The sequence below is a fragment of the Haliotis rufescens genome, unplaced genomic scaffold, assembly GCF_023055435.1.
Source record: "Haliotis rufescens isolate VD_foot unplaced genomic scaffold, xgHalRufe1.0.p SCAF_7, whole genome shotgun sequence".
Classification (NCBI taxonomy): domain Eukaryota; kingdom Metazoa; phylum Mollusca; class Gastropoda; order Lepetellida; family Haliotidae; genus Haliotis; species Haliotis rufescens.
The window spans coordinates 52,380,228-52,396,904 of record NW_025964361.1 but is presented as its reverse complement, the minus strand read 5'-3'; the positions used below and the strand labels follow the sequence as shown (position 1 = coordinate 52,396,904).

Below are 16,677 nucleotides of genomic sequence, written 5' to 3'. Positions count from 1 at the left end.
ACGCAATTTGGATACGATGCCATACCGTTATATATCTTGAACATTTCTGAATGCCACGTTTCTGAAAGTCGAGACGATAATGTCTTCCTGTTTATCAATTATTTGTATTCATGTGAGTAAGTTTGGTTTAAAGCTGTTTTGAACAGTATTTTATTTATGTACGACGTGTCATTTTGATGTGGAAGGAAAAACCAAAGTGATGAAGGTCTCAGATGTTTACCACTTTGGTGAAACCCACGAGCACGGTATGGTGATGACACAACCAAGGAAGAAATCCTGGCAGGTCTAAGGGACGCAACTCCTCACTTCGAAATCGAATCAAGAATAAGCACAGAAACATACCTGAAACATGTTTGTAGTTTATTTACACAAACATGGGTTTTACAACACACCTGTATATACAAACTTTCACTTATGTACAATGTATATCTATTAACAAGTTATAAACATCACACGGTAAATGACGGTCGACGGACAAAGTGAGTGAGGGAGTCAATATGGTTTTACACCACTTACAATATACCAGCAATATCGCGGCAGTGCACGCATTAGAAATAGGCTTCACTCATTTTTCCTATGTGTGGAATCGAACCCGGTTTTTCGGCATGACGAGCGAACGCTTTATCCACAAGGCTTCTGCAATTAACTTGTCACAGAGCTGATCTCCATCTTCAGTAAGTTTTACGCAGGACGAGGCGCTGAGGAAACATTCAGAATCCCACGGGGAGTTTCTCCATCACGGGTACACCGGAAACCGCTGACACGTTCTGGGTCTCTTCTGTCGCTTCTCTCGCTTGTGTGTCTTAGTTGAAGTGAGAGTCCTGTAGAATAGAAATAAATACATTAGAGGTAAGTGAGGTGAAGCAGGATTTAACGTCGCGTTCAAGATTACTGCACTTATATTGAAGATAATGTAGACATCCCTAAAACGGACCGTGTGAGTATCAGTTGTCAAGAGAATCTCATTAGGATGGTGACAGTGCAACACATCTGGCAAAAAACGCTAAAATGACCGCTACAGAGCTAGAACACCAGGGTGTTGGTTCGGAATAATGACGGTCTTATAGTGCAAGGTGAAGGCCGTTACAGCTTTCTTGACGTTCCGTTTTCAACGACAGTTTTGACACTTGCTAATGTGGAGGCGTTTAATATCGCCTGGATTGAAGTTCCAGACAATTCTGCAGTTCTGCGACCGCGGAAAGATTTGCGGAAAATGTAACTCACCACAGAATTGCTGAATATTTCGGAATTTGCAAAGCCCTTCTATAACTCAATACACTATCTTTCATTATTTTCACCGCCTCCCTGGCCTAGTGGTAGAGCGTCCGTCCAGAGAGCGGACCGTCCGGGATTCGAGACTTTAATAGATGGTACTTGTTTTTACCCTGTCTGGTACTCGGTATTAAGGGGCTAAATCAAGGACTGGTCGGCTCGGAGTCAGTATACTGTGTCTGAGTGGGGTATTCGTGTTAAACTGCGGCATTGTATCTCAGTGGGCTGGCACTATTAATCGACATAAATCCGGACTAGTACAAGCAGCCACAGACACACACACACACGCACGCAAGCACGCACGCACGCACACACATTTGCCTTATGATGTACAATAGTGGACAGTATTACTACTTAGGATAATTAATGACATCTTTAGAATATCTATTGCGTTTCTAAAGTGCTTAGAAAATATACTTACCTAGACTGTTAAGTAAAGGTGGATTCGAGCTTGAGAATAGCATTTTACGATTTTGCTGGTTTGGATGGACAATAATACTTTTGTAACATGCACACACGTCGCTTTATCAGTGCAATAATCAATATCGTTAACTTACCTAATCAGGTCGTCGACACAGCTTCCACCAACAGCCGAAAATGGCAATTCCTATGAAGGTCAGGCCGAATGGAACTCCAACACACAGCCCTATGATCAGCGGCGAGTTACTGTACGGAGAAAACACAACAGGTACATATTATGTCTAGGTTTTGTAGTACAAAATTATTCGCAGTTACTCTCTGCTTTGTGTTTCATATTTCATGTCATGCTTGTTTTTTGGTAACTATGGAGACTGCAAATATTTTTCAGCTACATCTGCAAAACCAGATATTTTTTTATTAAAACTATTCGCCTAAATATCGTTTCCGAAAAAACCCTTCTTGCAATAATGTCCTTTTTGTGGCAGACAATAACATCTGGCATGCAACCACTGAACCTGACCATTAAGTCACCGGTTACGAGAGTTAAGAAACTAACGGGATCGGGTGGTCAGGCTCGCTGGTTTGATGTTTGCATGTCATCGTTTCACAGTTGAAGAGGCGGTATGTGACGTCCTTTGATATTCCTGGAATGTTGCTAAAAGCGGCGTCAAACCTCACTCACTCACTCAAACACTCACTCATTCCTTTCATTAAGGTGAGATTGTGAATATGAGTAGGAATAAGTAGATATGACACCGAAATGTAAAGTGTCAGAAAAGCTACTCACTCTACTTCCCCATTCTGACAACATCTTTTAAACTTTCCTAGCCCACAGCAGTACTCCGACTTAAAGCAGTTTGTGGGGAAGATGCCACGGCGGAAGTAACAGAATCCATGCACCACTTCTGAAAGAGAGAACACAGTGAAATGTGAGAGTAATAGTATTGCATCAAGTCTGATAACGTGTAACGTCGCATTTGAGTCTGGCAATGGCGCAGGTAAAGGTCATTGGTAAAAGTGAAAGTAATACCATTGCCATCATAACATGTAACGTCACATATGAGCCTGGCAATGGCGCAGGTGAAGGTCATTGGGGCATTGGTAAATGTGAGAGTAATATCATTGCCATCACAACATGTAACGTCACTTTTTAGTCTGGCAATGGGGCAGGTGAAGGTCATTGGTACATTGGTAAATGTGAGAGTAATATCATTGCCATCATAACGTGTAACGTCACATGTGAGTCTGGCAATGACGCAGGTGAAGGTCATTGGTACATTGGTAAATGTGAGAGTAATATCATTGCCATCATAACGTGTAACGTCGCACGCGAGTCTGGCAATGGCGCAGGTGAAGGTCATTGGTAAATGTGAAAGTAATACCATTGCCATCATAACATGTAACGTCACATATGAGTCTGGCAATGGCGCAGGTGAAGGCCATTGGTACACATGTATTCAGCATTCCATCATGTTACAAGCCAATCAGGCTAAATCTTGTGCGTCTGTAGCAACCCCCGACAACGACCTTGACCTGAGTCATTTCCTGCACAAATGATTCAAATGGGCGGATTATAAGGGTACAGATTTGGTGTAGGACAAACATGTAGCGTTCAGGCAGAGACATCACCAAGAGGGGTACCCGTTAGTTTACATGGGGATAAATAGGGACTATTTGTCTTTCATTGTTAAATGACATGATTATCTCATGGAGTGACAGGGCAAATTTATATGTTTTATCAGTCAACTTTTTCAGGTCACGTGATGAGATAAACATGTTATTTGACAAGACAAATGGTCAGTTTATTATACTTTATTATACTTTTTTCTAACTGATCTTCACGGTGTTACTCCGAAACCCACGGCGCCGTTGAAGCAGACTGAGTGGGGTATAGTTTTACGTCGCTTTTTGCAATGTTCCAGTAATATCACGACCCCGGACACAGGAAATGGGCTTCACACATTGTACCCATGTGGGGAATCGAACCTGGGTCTTCGGTGTGACGAGCGAGCGCTTTAACCACTAGGCTATCCGACCGCCAGACTTGAAGTAGTTGCGGCATAAAGTGTATACTTGGAGGTAAATGTAGTATTTCATCACAAAATACTCAAAAGATCAACACGTCTTGCCGAAAACCGATATGAACATGATCACACTTGGTTCTCGGACTGTCAAGGTGTCTTGACTGTGTCGAGCGAAGTAATTCGATCATGAATGAAATAGTAAATTTTACTCCGGATACATTATTATGAGTAAAGGACGAGGTAAATATATACAAAACGTCAGCGCAAGAGAATAATCAGTGTCGATTTTCTGCGGAAATAATATTCTATTGGGCGCAAAGGGAAAAAATAGTGGTGTAAAGTTTTCTTGAACCCGTTATCTCGAATGTACCAATATCTCAGGCCCCGACCGCCTCAATATATAAATACATATTATTTTGCCAAAATCTCGAATTCGAGATATAGATACATAACGCCATCTCGAACCTGAGAATCGGTCAAAAGGAAACAAGAATGCCACTTTGTTGTTTTAGACAAGTGGACAGACTACATAGTGATTGCTGCTTTGCATAATTAGGTACATGTTTACTGTACATAATTTGTCACAATTGGTATCAATCATTGCCCGTGGAAACATTTCAATTTTACATGGCATACACGTGTTATTCTTAATTCCTTATGTTTGCAATCGTATTGCTATGAAGCCACCATACTCTTACTTGATCTGTATGGATATTTATGCCTCATTATCTCGAATGTTCGGATATCTCGAAGTTACAACACGGCCCGACTAGGTGCGAGATAACGGGGTTCGAATGTACTCGAATGGATCACTGAAAATCGGTGATGACACTGAGTGTTCGCGAAAAGGGTAAGCATATCCTGCCACGCTCACAGTTTGCATGAAAAAACAAGTGTTTGTTTGTTGCCTAGCAACGCACGCCAGTACACCTGTCGTACGATGGCGGCCTGCAGACAACCGAGTTTGACCCGACAATCCAGTGACACGATATCGCGTTTTAAAAACTAAATATTGACAGGCCATTACATTTAAAATTTAAAACAAAAGACAATTTAGGTTACAAATAAAATCACACAAAACAACTAAATGTTACAATAATGATAATACCTGTCAGACATATCGTCAGCAGCAGTACCAGCCAGAGGTTCCCCATTGCCCTGTTGTCACAGTTGTTACACTTGACGCAGCTCACGGGTCATACGAAGTGTATGTCCTACACAATGACACTATATGTACATCTCCGTTATCCGACATAACGCATCACCAGTTCCTGTTTACATGCTGTAGTCGCTACTCAACGCCCGACGACCGGAAGCTTGCTCTTGAATCTTGAATGGACGCATGTCGTTATATGGAAATTAGAAACGTTTTGCAATGTATTGCGTACAATTGTTGACTGTGTTGTACATTAATAATATCATTTCTCTGTTTGACAATTATTACGTGTCGACAAAATAGGAGTGGTTCAATGTCATGCAGTACGTACTTGTCTATGAAGACATCTATTCTCTGAAATGAAAGTATGTTACAGAGAAAACAGTTGTTAATTTATGTTAATAATACATATTAATATAAATGAACTCCCAAACTCTTCATTTTCTGAAACCAAAACTGCAGTAACATAGACTTGCCAACTACAGTAAACCTCGGTTATAACGAACTCAAAGGGACTTCTAATTTTAGTTCGTTATAACCGTAGTTCGTTATAAGCATATGTACAGCATAACTACAGCAACTAGTCGGGACGAAAAAGTAAGTTCGTTATATCCGTCAGTTCGTTATAAGCGAGTTCGTTATAACCGTGACTGTGTTATAAATGTGCATGGAATATATTGGGTATATTTGCTTCAGGGTCTGTTTGACTGACTAATGTTTATGATATATTCGGAGTCGTACAGTGGGCTCTGCTTTTAGCATATATTTTATAATAAGGAAATGGTTTTGTTGTTTTTATTTAGTGCATATGAACAGCAGCAGGCTATTGTCAGATGAGGAAATGCGGTTTCAAGCCTTCAGCTTTAATCAGAGCAATAACTGAAGGATAAAACCTTTGATTGACCAATTAAGTCAGACATAGTTTGGTTTACGGATTTGTGGCTGGAACATTCAGGTTGGTAGATCTACAAATAAAATATTAAATAATTCCAATATCGATACGTTTTTGATTTCCTCATACCTGGTATGGTTTTACCCCGATTTGAGGAATATTTCAGCAATACCACGGCGGGAGAAATGGGCTTTAGACATTGTACCCATGTCGGGAATCGACCCGGGTCTTCGGCTTGATGAAGCGAACACTTTAACCACTCGGTTACTCCACAGCCCCTAAGTAAATAGGAAAAAGGTTGGGCGGGATTTTTAAGACAAGTTTTCAACAGGGTTTATTTGTAGTATTATAAATAATTTATATAAAACATGTTGCTATTCTTACAGCACTTGAAGGCGTACATGTATTTTACAAACAGGATAAGTGGCATTTGTGATTCCTTGACAGCAGAAGTGACAAGTATAGGGAAGTAGTTTTTGTCTTTAAACGATCTTGTATGTTTCAAACTACTTGCACAGTCCTTGCAATTTCAATAAAACCATAACAAACAAACATCAGAAGAAAGAAAGTCAGATAAATACTAACTAGTGTAATAATATTGGAAGTCACTGTGTTGTTCACGAAAACAGATGACGTATTCTCTTTTCTCACCCTATTATTGCACGTACACATATACAGATGACGTATTCTCTTTTGTCACTCTATTATTGCACGTACACATATACAGATGACGTATTCTCTTTTTTCACCCTATTATTGCACGTACACATATTCAGATGACGTATTCTCTTTTCTCACCCTATTATTGCACGTACACATATACAGATGACGTATTCTTTTTTTTCACCCTATTATTGCACGTACACATATACAGATGACGTATTCTCTTTTCTCACCCTATTATTGCACGTACACATATACAGATGACGTATTCTCTTTTCTCAACCTATTATTGCACGTACACATATACAGATGACGTATTCTCTTTTGACACCCTATTATTGCACGTACACATATACAGATTACGTATTCTCTTTTGTCACTCTATTATTACACGTACACATATACAGATGACGTATTCTCTTTTCTCACCCTATTATTGCACGTACACATATACAGATGACGTATTCTCTTTTGTCACCCTATTATTGCACGTACACATATACAGATGACGTATTCTCTTTTGTCACTCTATTATTACACGTACACATATACAGATGACGTATTCTCTTTTCTCACCCTATTATTGCACGTACACATATACAGATGACGTATTCTCTTTTGTCACTCTATTATTGCACGTACACATATACAGATGACGTATTCTCTTTTCTCACTCTATTATTGCACGTACACATATACAGATTACGTATTCTCTTTTCTCACCCTATTATTGCACGAACACATATACAGATGACGTATTCTCTTTTGTCATCCTATTATTGCACGTACACATATACAGATGACGTATTCTCTTTTGTCACTCTATTATTGCACGTACACATATACAGATGACGTATTCTCTTTTCTCACCCTATTATTGCACGTACACATATACAGATGTCGTATTCTCTTTTGTCACTCTATTATTGCACGGAGACATATACAGATGACGTATTCTCTTTTGTCATCCTATTATTGCACGTACACATATACAGATGACGTATTCTCTTTTGTCACCCTATAATTGCACGTACACATATACAGATGACGTATTCTCTATTGTCACTCTATTATTGCACGTACACATAAACAGATGACGTATTCTCTTTTGTCACTCCATTATTGCACGGACACATATACAGATGACGTATTCTCTTTTGTCACTCTATTATTGCACGGACACATATACAGATGACGTATTCTCTTTTCTCACCCTATTATTGCACGTACACATATACAGACGACGTATTCTCTTTTGTCACTCTATTATTGCACGTACACATATACAGATGACGTATTCTCTTTTGTCACCCTATTATTGCACGTACACATATACAGACGACGTATTCTCTTTTGTCACTCTATTATTGCACGTACACATATACAGATGACGTATTCTCTTTTGTCTCCCTATTATTACACATACACATATACAGATGACGTATTCTCTTTTGTAACTCTATTATTACACATACACATATACAGATGACGTATTCTCTTTTGTCTTTCAACAGACGATCAAGATACAGTATCCCCAAGTCAAATGCACCATTTGTGGGATTCGATTAGGACATTTGGATTGAAAACTTTATCCAATATCGGTTTAAAAAAACACTGCACATACAGTACAGACAGATGTGCAATCTTTGAGTGGATTGTATCACCACTTTCTTTGTTTCTTTATTTTGTAAGTGGGTTGTTTAACGCCACACTAATAGAATCTTGACCAGACAAACCAGTGATATTATTATCGACCAAGTCACTGAACCTGACAGCCACATCTATTTAAACGCTCTATACGACAAACGTAGGTTTGTTTCTTTGCTTTCTAACGCCGCAATGAGCAATATTCCAGATATATGTCGACTGTCTGTAAATAATCGAATCTGGACCAGACAATCCTGTGATTGACATCATGAGCATCGATCCACAGAATTTGGATACGATGACATGCATGAACCAAGTTAACGAGGCTGACCATCCGATCCCGTTAGTCAGCTTGATGTGGGAGGAAAACCTGAGGTGATGCAGGTCTTAGAGTTTTACCACTTTGATGAAACCCACCAGCACGGGTAGGATGCTGACACAGGTAAGGAACGTAACTCTGGCAAGCTTAAGGGACTGCCTCACGTTCTCCCTGCTTCGTTCAAAATCAAGGTGGACAATTCAAGCAACTAAAACATTTTGGTATTTTATTTACACAGACAAGAACATTTACAACGTACGTGTATATACAAACAAAACTTTCAAGCATTACAATTTACAAAGAGACAGAGACGTAGTATTACGATTAGTTGTGTTTACAGGCTTAATGACAGCCCACGGACTAGACTAACATTTAGTCTCTGAAATCTTATATTACACAATATCCTTCTTGACTCTAAAAATAAAAAAATTCCCTATGCTGATTAGAGCTAGCTTGAACTGGCTAGACTTGCTTTTGTATGCATTTCTAGATTATTATTTTTTCAAAAAATAAATATATTCCACGGTCATGGTGCAGGACTACCGACGGACCTACAGGTCCACATATCAACCCTTGCGTTTGAAAAAAACAAACACCCGTCGGCGTACACAGCATTAACAACATCCACCGCGTGGTGTCGGATCAGTGAGAGAGACTCAGCAATACTTTATCACAGCTTTGTATTTGCAGAAACCTGTTCAGATCCTGTCATCGCATGAGAACGAGAGGTGCTGGGACATTTTTAATCAGATATTATTTGATCGTTTGTTGTTTAACGTCGCACTCAGCAATATTCTAGCTATATGACGGCGATCTGTAAATAATCGAGTCTGGACCAGACAATCCAGTGATTGATAACATGAGCATCGATCCACGCAATTGGGATACGATGACATGCATCAACAAGTGAGCCTGACCACCCGATTCCGTTAGTCGCCTCTTACGATAAGCATGGTCTCTGAAGACCTGTTTTGCCCCGGATCTTCACAGGTCTTAACATATATTAAGCCACATATTCCATACCACTTTTGTTTAACCTGTATTGTATTAGTTCTTTATCAGAACTTTATCAGAATATCTTTGAAGTACATCTCGTCTGGCGGCGGTTTGTAGTATACCTATGGCAGCCATATTGAATGTCTTAAGAAAATTGTTAAGGACTTAAGTGAGCACTAAGAAGCTATGTGAATATGACTTTAGAAATTACGTAAAATATAAGTTGGTTGTTAGGGAAACTAAGATTTCTTTGTGGATTTAAGAATTCTTAAGGTTAAAGAAATTCTAAGAAGCTATGCGAATACCGCTCCTGGAAGTGATCGCGTCTGGACCAGACGAGCCAGTGACTGGACACAGAAGGAGCGATCCACGCCAGTGGGGTAAGATGACACACAATAATCTTGTCACAAAGCTGATCTCCATCTTCAGTATGTTTTACGCGGGATGAGGTGCTGAGGAAACATTCAGAATCCCCAGGGGGACTTTCTCCATCACAGGTACACCGGAAACCGCTGACACGTTCTGGGTCTCTTTTCACGCTTCTCTCATGTGGGTGTCTTAGTTTGAAGGGAGTGTTCTGTAGAATAGAAATAAATACATATGAGGTGAGTGAGGTGAAGCGGGATTTAACGTCGCGTTCAAGATTACTGCACTTATATTGAAGATAATGTAGACACCCCTTAAACGGACCGTGTGAGTGTCAGTTGTCAAGAGAATCTCATCAGGATGGTGACAGTGCAACACATCTGGCAAAAACGCTCATTTAACCCCTACAGAGCTGGAACATCAGCATGTCTGGTGGTTGGTTGTTTTTTTTGTTTAACGCCGCACTCAGCATTATTCCAGCTATATGACGGCGGTCTGTAAATAATCGAGTCTGGACCAGACAATCCAGTGATTGACATCATGAGCATCGATCTACGCAATTGGGACCGATGACATGCATCAACCAAGTCAGCGAGCCTGACCACCCGATCCCGTTAGTCGCCTTTTACGACAAACATAGTCGCCTTTTACGGCAAGCATGGGTTGCTGAAGACCTATTCTACCCCGGAATCTTCACGGATTGCCTGATGGTTGAAGGATTATCTAATATATAAAACTTTATGCATAGTGTTGAACTTTGAACTTGATCAAGGCATATTTATTTTTTTTTTTTGTCAAAACGTGAATCGTTGTAGCTGCTACATTTTAAATGTTTCAGAACATTTATCTCCCGATATAGGGTATGTCGAATTATTGCCAAACCCCGATCACAAATGCAGCTCAAATTTCTACAATAAACTATTTTGAACTATAAAGCGACGTGCATGTACATGTATATGTGTGTATGACTGCTTGCACTAGTTCGGACTAACGCCGGTTTTATAGAGCTTGGTGAAGGCCTTCAAACTTTCTTGGCGTTCCGTTTTGTACAACAGTTTTGACACTGCTTATCTGGAGGCGTTTTATATCGCCTGGATTATAGATCCAGTATAGACTCCGTATGGTCGTTAACATACCTAATGATGTCGTTTTAGCCGTCTATAACAAACGAAAATGACCATTCCTGTGACGACCAGTCCCAAGCCAACGCCAACAATCACCCCGGCGATCAGCGGCGTATTGCTGTAGAGTGAGAAAATACAAAATGTAGATATATGACGGCGGTCTGTTAATAATAGAATTTGGACCAGACAATCCAGTGATTGATGTCATGAGCATCGATCTACGCAATTTGGATACGATGAGATGCATCAACCAAGTCAGAGAGCCTGACCACCCGATCCCGTTAGTCGCCTCTTACGACAAGCATAGTCGCCTTTTACGGCAAGCATGCGTTGCTGAAGACCTATTCTACCCCGGAATCTTCACCGGCCCCATTGAACGCATATGAATAATCGACCAGCTTGGTACTTAGAAACAAATAATTTCATTGCAAATATGCAATGTGGTTTCCGTAAGAACAGAAGTACTATCGATCATTCAGTATGTTTAGAATCATGTGTAAAAATGCCATACAACATACAGTGTATATCTTTTTCGATCTCGAAAAAACATAGTGGTTCACGCGCTCGCTCGTTATACCGAAAACCCGGGTTCTCATGCTGTGGCACTTATGATATTAACACAGGGTCGAGTGGGATTTTACATGGAGACTACATTATTTTCATGCTGTGGCACTTATGACATTAAGACAGGGTCGAGTGGGATTTTACATGGAGACTACATTATGTTCATGCTGTGGCACTTATGACATTAAGACAGGGTCGAGTGGGATTTTACATGGAGACTACATTATTTTCATGCTGTGGCACTTATGACATTAAGACAGGGTCGAGTGGGATTTTACATGGAGACTACATTATTTTCATGCTGTGGCACTTATGACATTAAGACAGGGTCGAGAGGGATTTTACATGGAGACTACATTATTTTCATGCTGTGGCACTTATGACATTAAGACAGGGTCGAGTGGGATTTTACATGGAGACTACATTATTTTCATGCTGTGGCACTTATGACATTAAGACAGGGTCGAGTGGGATTTTACATGGAGACTACATTATTTTCATGCTGTGGCACTTATGACATTAAGACAGGGTCGAGTGGGATTTTACATGGAGACTACATTATTTTCATGCTGTGGCACTTATGACATTAAGACAGGGTCGAGTGGGATTTTACATGGAGACTACATTATTTTCATGCTGTGGCACTTATGACATTAAGACAGGGTCGAGTGGGATTTTACATGGAGACTACATTATTTTCATGCTGTGGCACTTATGACATTAAGACAGGGTCGAGTGGGATTTTACATGGAGACTACATTATTTTCATGCTGTGGCACTTATGACATTAAGACAGGGTCGAGTGGGATTTTACATGGAGACTACATTATTTTCATGCTGTGGCACTTATGACATTAAGACAGGGTCGAGTGGGATTTTACATGGAGACTACATTATTTTCATGCTGTGGCACTTATGACATTAAGACAGGGTCGAGTGGGATTTTACATGGAGACTACATTATTTTCATGCTGTGGCACTTATGACATTAAGACAGGGTCGAGTGGGATTTTACATGGAGACTACATTATTTTCATGCTGTGGCACTTATGACATTAACACAGGGTCGAGTGGGATTTTACATGGAGACTACATTATTTTCATGCTGTGGCACTTATGACATTAAGACAGGGTCGAGTGGGATTTTACATGGAGACTACATTATGTTCATGCTGTGGCACTTATGACATTAACACAGGGTCGAGTGGGATTTTACATGGAGACTACATTATTTTCATGCTGTGGCACTTATGACATTAACACAGGGTCGAGTGGGATTTTACATGGAGACTACATTATTTTCATGCTGTGGCACTTATGACATTAAGACAGGGTCGAGTGGGATTTTACATGGAGACTACATTATTTTCATGCTGTGGCACTTATGACATTAAGACAGGGTCGAGTGGGATTTTACATGGAGACTACATTATTTTCATGCTGTGGCACTTATGACATTAAGACAGGGTCGAGTGGGATTTTACATGGAGACTACATTATTTTCATGCTGTGGCACTTATGACATTAAGACAGGGTCGAGTGGGATTTTACATGGAGACTACATTATTTTCATGCTGTGGCACTTATGACATTAAGACAGGGTCGAGTGGGATTTTACATGGAGACTACATTATTTTCATGCTGTGGCACTTATGACATTAAGACAGGGTCGAGTGGGATTTTACATGGAGACTACATTATTTTCATGCTGTGGCACTTATGACATTAAGACAGGGTCGAGTGGGATTTTACATGGAGACTACATTATTTTCATGCTGTGGCACTTATGACATTAAGACAGGGTCGAGTGGGATTTTACATGGAGACTACATTATGTTCATGCTGTGGCACTTATGACATTAACACAGGGTCGAGTGGGATTTTACATGGAGACTACATTATTTTCATGCTGTGGCACTTATGACATTAACACAGGGTCGAGTGGGATTTTACATGGAGACTACATTATTTTCATGCTGTGGCACTTATGACATTAAGACAGGGTCGTGTGGGACTTTACATTATTTTCGGCTACATCTGCAAACTCGATATGTTTTTCATTAAAACTATGAGCCTTAATATTCCTTTGAAAAAAACCCTTTTGTAACGATGCATGTTTTGTGGCGGACAATTACATGTTGTTTTTTTCTAACAAGGTAAACCTTTCTGAATGATTTTGTGGTTCCATTGTGAAGCATACTATCCTTTAAAGGCAAGATTTGTGTGTACCAGGGACATACTTGATGAAAGGACAGAGGTAACAAAGAAGAAATAGCTATGGCAGTTATGACATTAACACAAAACACTGTCATAATTAATATTATGAATTTGCCCTTGTCGTACAGTAAATGCGAACAAATGTTGTTTTTTCTGAACCGTATATTAATACCCCTGACCACCTTACATTAGGTTTGTTTGTTTGTTGTTTAACGCCGCACTCAGCAATGTTCTAGCTATATGACGGCGGTCTATACATAATCGAATCTGGACCAGACAATCCAGTGATTGATAACATGAGCATCGATCCACGCAATTGGGAAACGATGACATGCATCAACCAAGTCAGCGAGCCTCCCGTTAGTCGTCTCTTACGACAAGCATGGGTAGCTGAAGACCAGTTCGAACCCGGAATCTACACGGGGCCCTTTCATTAAGGGGTCGATGGGGTAGCCTAGTGGTTAAAGCGATCGCTCGATATACCGAAAACCCGGGTTCTCATGCTGTGGCACTTATGACATTAACACAGGGCATTGATATCAATATTATTACAATTTTGCGTAAGAATAAGTGGATATGACACCCGAGTGTAGAGTGTAAAACATGTCTATCTGTACACAAACGTGTCCACCAGAATGAGGTGAGGTGAGGTGAAATGGGTTTTAACGTCGCGACCAAGGTTATTGCACTTATATAGCGACGTGCATGTACGTGTGTTTGTGTGGCTGCTTGTACTAGTCCGGATACCGATTTATAGTGCTAGCTCACTGAGATACCATGCCGCAGTTTAACATGAATACCCCATTTAGACACAGTATACTGACTCCGAGCCGACCAGTCCTTGTTTTAGCCCCTAAATGCCTAACGCCAAACAGGGTAACAACAAGTACAAACTTTTAACGTCTTTTGGTATGACGCGGTCGGGGATCGAACCCGGGACCTTCCGCTTTCCGGGCAGACGCTCTACCACTAGACCACGGAGGCGGTCGCCACCAGAATGATTTTACTAAAGCTACTCACTCAACTTCCCCATTCCTACAGCATCGTTGGGATCTGCCCAGCCCACAGCAGTATTCAGTTGTCTCATTGCAGACTATGCCTATCCGACAGAATCCATGCGCCACTTCTGAAAGAGAGAACACAGTAAGATGTGAGAGTAATATCATTGCCATTAAGTCAGTTAACGTGTAACGTCACATTTGAGTCTGGCAAGTGGCGCAGGTGAAGGTCATTGGTTCACATGTATTCAGCATTCCATCATGTTACAAGCCAATCAGTTTGCTGGTGCGTCTGCAGCAACCCCTGACAACGACCTTGACCTTAAGCATTTGCTGTGCTGGGATTGTTCCAGCAAATGCTTGAAAAACAATATTAAGCTCCAGATTTCTGGAAATATAAAAATAAGAACTTTTCTTGCACAAAAATACACTGTTGCACGGTGAATTAAGTTTTGTTTAGTAAGGCGCATAGGTCTGGTAACTATATATAACTATATGGTTTTCCAATTTGACATACACACATACATTCACGCACTCATACATATGCAAACACACACACACACACACACACACACACACACACACACACACACACACACACACACACACACACACACACACTCTCTGAGATAACCGAGTGTGCAGGCAATTACATTTAAAATGTATAACAAAAGACAATGTAAATGACAAATATAATCGCACAAAACAACTAAATGTAACAACAATTCAGTGATTGACATTATGAGCATCGATCCACGCAATTGGGATACGATGACATGCATCAACTAAGTCAGCGAGCCTGACCACCCGATCCCGTTATTCGCCTCTTATGACAAACATGGGTTGCTGAAGACCTATTCTAACCCGGAATCTTCACGAGGGTGTTTGTAACAAAACAACTAAATGTAACAATAATGATAATACCTGTCAGACATATCGTCAGCAGCAGTACCAGCCAGAGGTTCCCCATTGCCCTGTTGTCTCAGTTGTTACACTTGACGCAGCTCACAGGCCATATGTAGTGTATGTACTACGCAATGCCCCACCTGCTGGTGTATCGCCGTATACGTAGTCCGTGTGATGTAACAGCGTCGCTAGTTCCTGTTTACATGCTGTAGTCGCTACTCATCGCCCGATCACCGGAAGCGGAATATTGAATACCTCTTCAGATGGACGTATGTTGACATCAGAGTAATGTTATTAAATGGAAATTAGAAACGATTTACAATGTACCGCGTGTCATCATTTCCAAATTGTTCACCTTGTTGTGCAGCAATGGTAGTTGTCACTTGACAATTTCTACGTGAACGACAACGGAATCGACAAAATAGGAGGTGTTTCAATGTCATGTCGTACATACTTGTGATATAAACAGCCAGGCAAAAAAATGCGGACACTTGAAAACTGGATTTGCAGAAAGAAATGACAAACGTTTAAAGGCTGAAAACATTCGCCGAAACACTGCAAACTGTATCGTACGAAAGCCCATAAGGACCATATTAGTAATTTTTTTTCTCTCTTTTAATAGTCGTAATTACGAGAAAAAAGTCGTAATTACGACATTTCAATGCTCGTAATAAGGAGAAGAAATGTTGTAATTGCGACTTCTCAAAACGTGTAATTACGGAAAAAAAAGTTTATAATAAGATTCTATTGATTGCTTTATCATTATATCACGGTGATTTTCATCATCATTGTAAAGGTCGTAATTACGACTTTTTTCTCATAATTAAGACTTTATTCTCGTAATAACGAGTTTTGAAAAGTCGTAATTACGCCTTTTAAGAGAGAAAAACCAAAAAACAATATGGTCCTAATGGGCTTTCGTAACATCGCCATCGAACAACTATTTCTGTTTATCTTACTATAGCCACCGTCAAACACAGGTGTATACTTTCTTTTGCCCGGCAGTTCAGTCGGAATTGTACAGTGGAATCTGCTTTTAGCATGTATGTTTTATGGTCATGGTAAGGGTTGTGTTGTGTTTTATTTAGCACAAATCCACATCCACAGCAGCAG

At 40.3% G+C, this 16,677-nt stretch overlaps 2 long non-coding RNA genes across 2 annotated transcripts; both read right to left on the bottom strand.

Moving 5' to 3' along the window:
• Positions 1-343: 343 nt before the first annotated feature.
• Positions 344-4,995, bottom strand: LOC124133652. The gene is made up of 4 exons (XR_006860972.2): positions 4,825-4,995; positions 2,480-2,597; positions 1,830-1,938; positions 344-821 (listed from the first exon to the last, which is right to left on the bottom strand). It is a non-coding gene; the product is annotated as an uncharacterized LOC124133652 (long non-coding RNA).
• A 3,610-nt stretch (positions 4,996-8,605) lies between these two features.
• Positions 8,606-15,799, bottom strand: LOC124133654. Its single transcript, XR_007219101.1, has 4 exons — positions 15,583-15,799; positions 14,681-14,786; positions 10,892-10,997; positions 8,606-9,966 (listed from the first exon to the last, which is right to left on the bottom strand). It is a non-coding gene; the product is annotated as an uncharacterized LOC124133654 (long non-coding RNA).
• Between the last annotated feature and the right edge of the window lie 878 nt (positions 15,800-16,677).